The sequence below is a fragment of the Acipenser ruthenus genome, chromosome 48, assembly GCF_902713425.1.
Source record: "Acipenser ruthenus chromosome 48, fAciRut3.2 maternal haplotype, whole genome shotgun sequence".
NCBI lineage: Eukaryota > Metazoa > Chordata > Actinopteri > Acipenseriformes > Acipenseridae > Acipenser > Acipenser ruthenus.
The window spans coordinates 8,322,672-8,335,683 of NC_081236.1; the positions used below are offsets into that span (position 1 = coordinate 8,322,672).

Consider the following 13,012-nt stretch of genomic DNA (forward strand, 5'->3'; position numbering starts at 1 on the left):
GTCTCACATGGAAATGTAAACAGTAACTCCCATGTATTTTCTTACCCATGACAAGTATTCCAAGGACACAGAGAAAGCAGGCAGGTGGCAGAGCGTTCAGCTTCAGAGCCCCACAGGTGTGGAATGATCTGCCTCGATTTGGAAGGGAGGCACCATCTCTTGCTGCTTTCAACCCTTCCGCTCCGGTGAACATTCTACCTGTTTGAAGTCGGACTGACGTAACATGACGTTCAGCTTGTGTTTCAGGATCATTTTACACCAAATTGTTCGATGGGTGCGTAATGTGAAGAAATTCAACATCAGATAGGTCTGTCAACTCATCAACACTTTCTGTAATAAAAATTGAAGTTTTCTTTTGGGTCGGTGTCAGAGAAACACAGTGATTCTTGGTGGTAAATCTCCCTCCTGACCTGTCAGTGCGATAAGTAGCGAGAACAGAGTTGTACCTTGGACGGGCTGGCCCGACAGTTCTTTCCCAGGGTTCAACGGAAGTCGGCCAGCTAGAAAGGGGGTGGAACTCTGGTTAATTAACTCATTGACCTGGAAGGGAAAAGACGTGGCAGTCGCAGATTGGAGGGGCAGCTGCACTTGTTTACCAAGGGGTCATGTGTGACGGCATGAATGGGGACGGAGAATCGCAATCTGTTCCTTTGCTTTGGTTACGAGAAAATAACCTGGAAGGACCTGTGCAGTATCGTGATAACTTATCGTGAGTGTTTTGTTTTGCCTATAATTGTTGGTTGTTGTATTTTTTTTATTTTTTATTTATTTTTTTTTTAATTTAGTCGTCGCCAATTATTTTTACCCCGGTTTTCACCCCAATTTAGCATGTCCAATTATTATCTGTATCCCCGGCTCAACGCTCGCAACCCCCCGGCCGACTCAGGAAACGGAGGCTGAAACACGCGTCCTCCGAAACGTGCTCCTTCCAAGCCGTCATTTTTCGCACTGCAGATCCACAGCAATGCTACCAGACCTATAGTGCCGGAGGACAACACAGATCTGGCGGCTCCGCTGCAGAGCCACAGGCGCCCTATCGGCCACAGGGGTCGCTGATGCGCGGTGAGCCGTGGATTCCCCTGCCGACCTAAGCCCTCCCTACCCGGGCAGCGCTCAGCCAATTGTGCGCCGCCCCCTAGGAACTCTCGGTCACGGTCAGCTGTGACATAGCCTGGATTCGAACCAGCGATCTCCAGGCTATAGGGCACATCCTGCGAGGAGTGCCTTTACTGGATGCGCCACTCGGGAGCCTTGTTGGTTGTTGTATTAATAGATGGCTAACACATTCCAGAGCTGTTGCCAAGGGCCAGCACAAAACCTGGAACAGCACTGCACTATTGTCACTGATAAACCTGTACAACCCACCACGAGCACTACAGCATGCACCCAGGACTGGTGACCATGTATTTATATTGTAGGAGGGATACGTGTGTGTTTTATTTGAGACTGCAAACCCGTTATTATTTACCCCGTGCTCTACACATTGCTGTGTATTGCCAGGGATCATTATTTGGTCACCAGACCTGGATTGTTAAAAATAAATGACTTCCAACTGGATTACAAATCTCTGTCTGATAATTACACACCTCATCACTCCTGCACCTGTACACTGCAAACCACTTTGCCACAGTCGGTAAGCATTCCTGGTACTGTAAAGAAATTTAATCTGCTCTCTAGTAATGCTGCACTTTAAAATCATGGTATATACCAGTCGTCTAAACCGAAACCTAAGATACTGAAATGCTGCACCTCATAATAAAATGTATTTCTCTTGGGCTGGGGCTTCAGTGAAATGCATTTTGATTGGACGGTCATCTGTGATGTTTATCCTATGAATATTTTGTTTTCTGGTAAGCTTGTACTTGTGATCGCCAAATCTCCAGACAGAGAAAAAAATAAATAAACTAACTCATCTAGCTTTCTGTCTAACTACTTTTGTTTTGAAAGTATATAAAACCATCCCTGATTGGTTGTTGGAGCCTTTGGAGATGTCAGTCATTTGGTAAACAACCAATGGTTGTTTAAAACGCCTTAAAATGGGCGTCTACCGTCACCATGACATCATCGTTCACATGTGAATGATTTATAGCAGCTGTTTTGCTGTTTTTTGGACCAGGTAGGAATGAATAGTCAGATAGTTTTCAAAATGGTTTCATGTGGGTACAACCGGGTACAACCGGCATTAAAATTTTTGAAAATCCAGTATTGCACCAAATATAGCCTTGCAGCCAAATAATATTTCTCAAGAGCAGTCAAGGATAGCCCTCCTAGTTTAGAGAGCGAGAGTCTCCTTTTCTTTATTCTGGGCTGGGAACCCTCCAGAGAAAACCTACCCCGCAGACAGATTGGCAGCATTTTCCAGTTCAGCATCTTCTACTATTAATTCTAATTTTTATCCTGATTATTGGCAGCCTAAAACTTAGTTCCAATCTTCACATAATAAAATGATTTACATGCAAATAAACATTTTCCTATCCAACTAACAGTATGATTTTTCAAGCAGGAAGGTCATTTATTTACAAGTTCCCTAACAATCCAATTATTATATAATGATGTAACTGCTGTCAGCTGTTTTTGTACATGTCAAACTACTGAAACTTACAGAAATATCATTAAAATAGCACTTTCACCCTTTGCAGGAAATGAAATCACCGAGCAAATTTTCAGAAACTCGCTCATATCACTAACAATCTTATATGAGACATTATTCTTGAAATGTTTCTTTGTAATGGCTTATCCCACAAGGTTGAGATTAAATGTTGGGGCCATTTACAAAAAATGCATATTAAATACAGAACAGTAAAACATTACAATACAACCGCCTATTATAATCCTGTTGCTTGAAACACTGATGAAAGTCATTCTACACATCATATATTATTATTACTACTATTATTATTATTATTATTATTATTATTATTATTATTATTATTATTATTATTAATTCTAAGCTCTCTGCATAAATCAGTGACCATCAGGACAAAGCTAAACGAAAGCCAGAGAGTGTTTCACTTTACAACACAACGGAGTATGGTGTGGATGTACTTGATCAAATAGCACGGCAGTATTCTATCAAAGGTGGTTCTCGCAGGTGGCCTGTGGCTGTTTTTCTTATGTTTTGGACCTGGCTTTTGTTTTGTACAAGGAGTGCACCGGGAACACAATCTCCCGGAGGAACTTCATTCTGCAGCTAGCCCTGGAGCTGCAGCAGAAACATTTTGATCAGAGAAGTGCAATCCGGCTTGCAAATGCCCCTCAACCTTCAGCCAGCGCTGCACCCACTGGCACACGAAGGAAAAGACAAGGCCAGGCTGCTAAATGCAACAGAAACAAAACACTGGAAGCCTGCGCCCGTTGAGAACAGGCAGTCTGTGGCACATGCACTGGTAAAGTTGAACAGTGTGTTTTCTGTGTGGATTGTACTAATTAGACAGCTGTAATAGATGTGCCTTTGAACTCTGTTTCCCTCAAAGCGCATTCATGTCGCTTGTTATGTTATATTTTTGTTTTATTTTTAGAACTAGTTATTTATTTTTTATAATTTTGTATGTGCATACAACTTTCTACACCTGTTTACACAGTAGTTTATTGTGTAATGTGTATTACAGTTTTCATATTTATGTATATGTGATATACAGTGTTTTTGCTGTGCAAATGTTATATATGGTGTTCATAAATAAAAATATGAAGTTGTATCCGATTGTTTTTCATTTTCATATCGAAGCTGTTTTAAAATAGACGCCAAATGAACCTTTCGGCGGTTCAAGTGTTAATCTGAAAATGCACAAAACTCAAAACTGACTTGTTTCACTTCACTTTGTTAATTCATTGCCACATCTGTTTATAGTTATTTTCTGCATTCAAGACTGAAATGATTGCAGATGTGTTATTTTAAATAGGAGACTGTGAACAAGATGGCTTGCAGTGCATGACTTCACACCAGAAACACAAAACCAAAACAAACAGGTACTGGCGGGGCAACACTGAAACGCTACGGCGTTCAGTTCATTTATTAAACAATAGGAAATAAAAGACTTAAACAAACACAAAACAAAAGGAACCAAACAAGTATCGTGCTGGTTTTCAGCCAGCACGTATTTTATATTCTGGCCGAGGGGTTAACTAGCTGTTAATTAATTATTACCCCTCGGCCACAGTCTGCACGAGTTTAATAAGGATGCATGACTGTCAGCTAGTTAAATAATCAGTAGCTGATCAGTCACGCATCCCTACAAGGTTTTTAAAATACAAAATACAAAACAATAACAAATAATGGCAGCGGCATTTCATCCGCACCGCAAACAAGAATACAAATAATAATATAACCAAAGAGCACTCATCTCTATTAATAATACAAATAATAATAATATAACCAAAGAGCACTCATCTCTATTAATAATACAAATAATAATAATATAAACAAAGGGCACTCATCTCTATTAATAATACAAATAATAATAATATAACCAAAGAGCACTCATCTCTATTAATAATACAAATAATAATAATATAACCAAAGAGCACTCATCTCTATTAATAATACAAATAATAATAATATAAACAAAGGGCACTCATCTCTATTAATAATACAAATAATAATAATATAAACAAAGAGCACTCATCTCTATTAATAATACAAATAATAATAATATAACCAAAGGGCACTCATCTCTATTAATAATACAAATAATAATAATATAAACAAAGGGCACTCATCTCTATTAATAATACAAATAATAATAATATAAACAAAGAGCACTCATCTCTATTAATAATACAAATAATAATAATATAAACAAAGAGCACTCATCTCTATTAATAATACAAATAATAATAATATAAACAAAGGGCACTCATCTCTATTAATAATACAAATAATAATAATATAACCAAAGGACACTCATCTCTATTAATAATACAAATAATAATAATAATATAACCAAAGGGGACTCATCTCTTTTCTTTTTTTCCTCTACAACAAAAAATACTTTATTTGCAGCAGATGTTTTATGGCAAAAAATTCAGAGTATAAAGTAATGTAGTGACAGTCATGAAGTGCTGCAGTAATTCAGAGTATAAAGTAATGTGCTGACAGTCATGAAGTGCTGCAGTAATTCAGAGTATAAAGTAATGTAGTGACAGTCATGAAGTGCTGCAGTAATTCAGAGTATAAAGTAATGTGCTGACAGTCATGAAGTGCTGCAGTAATTCAGAGTATAACGTAATGTGCTGACAGTCATGAAGTGCTGCAGTAATTCAGAGTATAAAGTAATGTGCTGACAGTCATGAAGTGCTGCAGTAATTCAGAGTATAAAGTAATGTAGTGACAGTCATGAAGTGCTGCAGTAATTCAGAGTATAAAGTATTGTGCTGACAGTCATGAAGTGCTGCAGTAATTCAGAGTATAAAGTAATGTGCTGACAGTCATGAAGTGCTGCAGTAATTCAGAGTATAAAGTAATGTAGTGACAGTCATGAAGTGCTGCAGTAATTCAGAGTATAAAGTAATGTGCTGACAGTCATGAAGTGCTGCAGTAATTCAGAGTATAAAGTAATGTACTGACAGTCATGAAGTGCTGCAGTAATTCAGAGTATAAAGTAATGTGCTGACAGTCATGAAGTGCTGCAGTAATTCAGAGTATAAAGTAATGTGCTGACAGTGATGAAGTGCTGCAGTAATTCAGAGTATAAAGTAATGTGCTGACAGTCATGAAGTGCTGCAGTAATTCAGAGTATAAAGTAATGTGCTGACAGTCATGAAGTGCTGCAGTAATTCAGAGTATAAAGTAATGTAGTGACAGTCATGAAGTGCTGCAGTAATTCAGAGTATAAAGTAATGTGCTGACAGTCATGAAGTGCTGCAGTAATTCAGAGTATAAAGTAATGTGCTGACAGTGATGAAGTGCTGCAGTAATTCAGAGTATAAAGTAATGTACTGACAGTCATGAAGTGCTGCAGTAATTCGGGGTGCACCGATAAAGATTTTCTTGTCCGATGCTGATAGTCGATGGTTCTCTGTCCATATCGACCGATGCCGATAATAATAGACAGTGCATGTAAGCTATTGTAAACTACTAGAACAAGACCCAGGGCCAAATTGAAACTGTTTTACAATTATGAATGTTAAAATGAACAGGTATTGTTTACGTGTTGCATTTACTTCAGAAAATGAATACAAAGAATAACGAAGTATTATACTGTGTGCTGGACAGCAATTTATACATTTGTTTTACAACAGTCACACAAAAATAACATTTTGCATTTGTACTAGTAAAAATATACAATGTGACATTAATTTGTATAGCCACTTGCTGTCTAGCATTGCGTATCATAACCTCTACCTGTACTGTACAGTAGAAAAGAAACACAGTCTGGCAATGTGAACTACAGCAGCGGCCGTTCCATTCTTATTGTAAGCATACACTGCTTCAAAATGAAGCACAGCTTAAACTGTTCACTTCATCAAAAACAGAAAGATCTCATGAAAATAACCGCTTACAAAATTCAGACAAACTTGAATTAGTTACTGAACAAGACAGCACAGTAATCAATTACAGCTTCAAAAAGCCACAGAATACACCCGCACCCAATGAGATTGAGCAAGATACACAATTACTAATAATAATAATAATAATAATAATAACAATTTTAAACCATCAGTGTTATTTAGGATTCAACCTATTTTTTTTTTTTAAAGCATCAGAATAATATTCTACTCGCAGTTCATCGCTGGATTTAATGCAGCATCAAGTCTGTTCTGCACACAACTCGCTATCCTATTGTTGTCTTCAGATATTAAAAATCCAAACACGGCTCTTTAGAGACTTATTTACTGCAGGATGATCACACGTTACACAGCACTGGGAAAATGAGTGTCTCAATGTTCCTGCATCATTAGTAAGCATGCCTGAGCAAACATTAAATTCTGTGCTGGATGAAATTCAATCATGTATATGGGTGTACATTACCGGCTAAAATAACACACACTGCAGACAGACGATTGTGTGTGTGTTTATTTCCACTCATCGGTGCCATGCAGACAGGCTCCCGATTATCAGAGCACCCCTATTATTAAATAAAAACATGTAGAATGGCACAGAAATAAGAAATAAAAACTTCTTGAAGTGTGTCCTGAATGGTTATAATAACGAGATGCAAAGTGAAATGCAAGTGCTTTGAATGAAGTGACTGAACTAACACGATGAGACTGCAGTTTAAAGGGACGTGTATTTTGTTGATCTTACAGTAAATCAATGAAATGTGCGTGTTTCAGCACATTGCCACCAACTGTCATTTTAACATTTTACTATGGAGGGGCGTTAACATGAACAGAAAAATGTAAGACCAGCAGATGACAGAAAACACTTTAATCCCCATTAAGATGAATGACATGATTGTTTGGTCTTGAGATCTGTTTATATGGTCTCATGACAATGTGCTCTGATGCCCTTCAGTGATTTCAATTAATATTTAGCTTGTGCATGATAAGACATGGGATTACTCTGCAATCTCATCAAGCTTACTACCAGTCACGTCCAGAACTGTCACGTCCATGGCGCTAATCTGGGCTCTTACTATTAAGAAAGGGTCAACATTTTTATTCCAGAAAATACATTTTAAAAAATTAGCTTTGCAGAGAAAGTTTGAACAAAATATATAATGTAGTATCCAACTTTTATAGAAACTTTACCAAGAAAATGTTATGGATGTGACATTTGGTTTAATTTAAACACCATTATTTTGAATCACTAAAATATTTTCCTTCATCCCAAGAAAATGTAATATTAGTAACTGGGCAGCAGTGTGGAGTAGTGGTCAGGGCTCTGGACTCTTGACCGGAGGGTCATGGGTTCAATCCCAGGTGGGGGACACTGCTGCTGTGTCCTTGAGCAAGATACTTTACCTAGATTGCTAACCCAGTAAAAACCAACTGTATAAATGGGTAACTGTATGTAAAAAAATAATGTGATATCTTGTAACAATTGTAAGTCGCCCTGGATAAGGGCATCTGCTAAGAATTAAATAACAATAATAATAACAACTTGGTATTACATACCCAGAGTCAAAATGTGACTTATTTACAAATGTGTGACTAAAACATGCATCTACCATTGATAGCTACAGTGTATGGAAGGCAGACTTCTGAAAATGTTGCTTTTTTAACAGTAATTTTAAATGCCTGTAAAGTAAAGGTACAAAGAGAACAATAATAATACAGCCTGCATTGATACACACCCTTCAGAACAAATACAGGGAGAGATGCTTTTGATAAATACAACTTTTTTTTTTCATGGTCGTGGCATTTTCATGGAATTGTCCTTATAATGTTTTTACTTATTAAAAACAAGGCGAATTGTTTAGAATGTTACTGCAATTACTGATTTGAGGCACCTCTGTGTGCAGAGCAATAACTTGCATAGTATTGATTTGAGGACACCTCTGTGTGCAGAGCAATAACTTGCATAGTATTGATTTGAGGCACCTCTGTGTGTACAGCAATAACTTGCATAGTATTGACTTGAGGCACCTCTGTGTGTACAGCAATAACTTGCATAGTATTGCCCTGAGGCACCTCTGTGTGTACAGCAATAACTTGCATAGTATTGATTTGAGGCACCTCTGTGTGTACAGCAATAACTTGCATAGTATTGCCCTGAGGCACCTCTGTGTGTACAGCAATAACTTGCATAGTATTGATTTGAGGCACCTCTGTGTGTACAGCAATAACTTGCATAATATTGATTTGAGGCACCTCTGTGTGCAGAGCAATAACTTGCATAGTATTGATTTGAGGACACCTCTGTGTGCAGAGCAATAACTTGCATAGTATTGATTTGAGGACACCTCTGTGTGCAGAGCAATAACTTGCATAGTATTGATTTGAGGACACCTCTGTGTGCGGAGCAATAACTTGCATAGTATTGATTTGAGGCACCTCTGTGTGCAGAGCAATAACTTGCATAGTATTGATTTGAGGCACCTCTGTGTGCAGAGCAATAACTTGCATAGTATTGATTTGAGGCACCTCTGTGTGTAGAGCAATAACTTGCATAGTATTGATTTGAGGCACCTCTGTGTGCAGAGCAATAACTTGCACAGTACTGTTGATTTAAGAAACAGTTGGAAATGAGTCATGGAAGAGAGATCTACTGAAAAAATTAATTTAAAAGCAGGTGATCAGCCCTTTTTAATCTGTGTAAATAACAGAGATTAATTGTACTGTAACGCGCATTCTTGTGCTAAACTCTTAGCCTTTCAGATACGTTTCCTTCTGTAATATTAAGCAACAATGTCACAATAATAAACAAAGAATTGCACACAATTACAATCCTGCCCAGTAACACAGTGACTGCTCTGACACACTCAGTTACAATGAGACAATATAAACCCAGTATGAAGCTGATTGAAGTTGAATGAATAAAGAGAGAGACACTTACTTCAGGTCTTGTCAGTGGGATGTGCAGCACGGCTCTAGTGCTCTAGTCACTCGCTCTGACCGTCTCCTCAGTGAATGTGTCCTTTCTGCTCTTCAGATCTGAAAATGTGTTTGTTTAGTTCAAGGAGAACAAAGTTTTTTTGTTTTTTTTTACATGTATTATTTGCTTCGGTTCACTTTCACAGATATATACAGTACTATGAGATTACAAGAATACAGTTTAAGATACTGTGAAAGAAGCCGTTCAAGAGGAGGGGGCAATTTCACCCCCCAGGTGAACAAGGAAGTGCAGCACTATCTGAAAGCAAGGCTTGTAAACCCGTATTGTAACCTCGTGTAGTACCAGATATCCTGCATCAAAATAAAAACGAGTTTCTTTCAGGTAGCAATATTAAAAACCCTGTGTGACGCTCCACAGCACGAGTTTGGAACTGAGGTCTCCCTCAGTGTTTTAAATGATACCAGCAGAATAAAACTAGTGAAGGAAACAAAGCTACACTTCATTGAAAGTATATTTAAATATGATTTCAAACGCATTAAGAAGGACAGAAAGCTGGTTTCCATGCGTGTTCAGGTAAGTGTGAAAATGAGATAGTCACTGTATTAACGTTTTGGAATGCGCTGCTTTTACAATCATTACGGTACACGTGCACGTACTCCACTCAGTGAAATACTAATTGTTTGATACTGAAAATATATTTGATCTCGTTTATAAAAAAAAAAAAAAAAAAACTTCCCCGACTGCATTTACTCGCTAGATGTTTTCAACACGAGCTCAATCTGTCTGCAAACCCGCCACTCGAGCAGCACTGAGCCCGCGGCACGGAGACTGCAACTGAGAGATATGAATAAAAACAAACACGCCGCTTCACAAATACAACACACACACACACAAAAACAACGCGCTCCTACCACACTACAACCCGGACCTTTCAAAATAATACAATATAACAGCGCTCTGTAGTTTATAAACACATTGTAGAGCTCCATGCAGACTCTCTCACCTCCTCTCTGCTCTCCCTCAGTGTCTGAACGGATAAAACAACGCGCTCCTACCACACTACAACCCGGACCTTTCAAAATAATACAATATAACAGCGCTCTGTAGTTTATAAACACATTGTAGAGCTCCATGCAGACTCTCTCACCTCCTCTCTGCTCTCCCTCAGTGTCTGAACGGATAAAACAACGCGCTCCTACCACACTACAACCCGGACCTTTCAAAATAATACAATATAACAGCGCTCTGTAGTTTATAAACACATTGTAGAGCTCCATGCAGACTCTCTCACCTCCTCTCTGCTCTCCCTCAGTGTCTGAACGGATAAAACAACGCGCTCCTACCACACTACAACCCGGACCTTTCAAAATAATACAATATAACAGCGCTCTGTAGTTTATAAACACATTGTAGAGCTCCATGCAGACTCTCTCACCTCCTCTCTGCTCTCCCTCAGTGTCTGAACGGATAAAACAACGCGCTCCTACCACACTACAACCCGGACCTTTCAAAATAATACAATATAACAGCGCTCTGTAGTTTATAAACACATTGTAGAGCTCCATGCAGACTCTCTCACCTCCTCTCTGCTCTCCCTCAGTGTCTGAACGGATAAAACAACGCGCTCCTACCACACTACAACCCGGACCTTTCAAAATAATACAATATAACAGCGCTCTGTAGTTTATAAACACATTGTAGAGCTCCATGCAGACTCTCTCACCTCCTCTCTGCTCTCCCTCAGTGTCTGAACGGATAAAACAACGCGCTCCTACCACACTACAACCCGGACCTTTCAAAATAATACAATATAACAGCGCTCTGTAGTTTATAAACACATTGTAGAGCTCCATGCAGACTCTCTCACCTCCTCTCTGCTCTCCCTCAGTGTCTGAACGGATAAAACAACGCGCTCCTACCACACTACAACCCGGACCTTTCAAAATAATACAATATAACAGCGCTCTGTAGTTTATAAACACATTGTAGAGCTCCATGCAGACTCTCTCACCTCCTCTCTGCTCTCCCTCAGTGTCTGAACGGATAAAACAACGCGCTCCTACCACACTACAACCCGGACCTTTCAAAATAATACAATATAACAGCGCTCTGTAGTTTATAAACACATTGTAGAGCTCCATGCAGACTCTCTCACCTCCTCTCTGCTCTCCCTCAGTGTCTGAACGGATAAAACAACGCGCTCCTACCACACTACAACCCGGACCTTTCAAAATAATACAATATAACAGCGCTCTGTAGTTTATAAACACATTGTAGAGCTCCATGCAGACTCTCTCACCTCCTCTCTGCTCTCCCTCAGTGTCTGAACGGATAAAACAACGCGCTCCTACCACACTACAACCCGGACCTTTCAAAATAATACAATATAACAGCGCTCTGTAGTTTATAAACACATTGTAGAGCTCCATGCAGACTCTCTCACCTCCTCTCTGCTCTCCCTCAGTGTCTGAACGGATAAAACAACGCGCTCCTACCACACTACAACCCGGACCTTTCAAAATAATACAATATAACAGCGCTCTGTAGTTTATAAACACATTGTAGAGCTCCATGCAGACTCTCTCACCTCCTCTCTGCTCTCCCTCAGTGTCTGAACGGATAAAACAACGCGCTCCTACCACACTACAACCCGGACCTTTCAAAATAATACAATATAACAGCGCTCTGTAGTTTATAAACACATTGTAGAGCTCCATGCAGACTCTCTCACCTCCTCTCTGCTCTCCCTCAGTGTCTGAACGGGTAAAACAACGCGCTCCTACCACACTACAACCCGGACCTTTCAAAATAATACAATATAACAGCGCTCTGTAGTTTATAAACACATTGTAGAGCTCCATGCAGACTCTCTCACCTCCTCTCTGCTCTCCCTCAGTGTCTGAACGGATAAAACAACGCGCTCCTACCACACTACAACCCGGACCTTTCAAAATAATACAATATAACAGCGCTCTGTAGTTTATAAACACATTGTAGAGCTCCATGCAGACTCTCTCACCTCCTCTCTGCTCTCCCTCAGTGTCTGAACGGATAAAACAACGCGCTCCTACCACACTACAACCCGGACCTTTCAAAATAATACAATATAACAGCGCTCTGTAGTTTATAAACACATTGTAGAGCTCCATGCAGACTCTCTCACCTCCTCTCTGCTCTCCCTCAGTGTCTGAACGGATAAAACAACGCGCTCCTACCACACTACAACCCGGACCTTTCAAAATAATACAATATAACAGCGCTCTGTAGTTTATAAACACATTGTAGAGCTCCATGCAGACTCTCTCACCTCCTCTCTGCTCTCCCTCAGTGTCTGAACGGATAAAACAACGCGCTCCTACCACACTACAACCCGGACCTTTCAAAATAATACAATATAACAGCGCTCTGTAGTTTATAAACACATTGTAGAGCTCCATGCAGACTCTCTCACCTCCTCTCTGCTCTCCCTCAGTGTCTGAACGGATAAAACAACGCGCTCCTACCACACTACAACCCGGACCTTTCAAAATAATACAATATAACAGCGCTCTGTAGTTTATAAACACATTGTAGAGC

The 13,012-nt window shown here is 39.4% G+C and overlaps 1 protein-coding gene across 3 annotated transcripts in view; it reads right to left on the reverse strand.

Annotated features, from left to right (window-relative positions):
* The window catches only part of LOC131721156 (zinc finger protein 436-like), a 134,822-nt gene that overhangs the window by 3,694 nt on the left and 118,116 nt on the right, over window positions 1–13,012 (reverse strand). For 2 of the 3 annotated variants that reach the window (XM_059014441.1, XM_059014439.1), the window contains exon 2: window positions 9,437–9,534. The exons of the other annotated variant lie outside the window; for it this stretch is intronic. The gene's annotated coding sequence lies outside the window, so the exon portion shown is untranslated. The remainder of the gene's footprint in view (window positions 1–9,436; window positions 9,535–13,012) is intronic. 3 annotated transcript variants of the gene reach the window in all.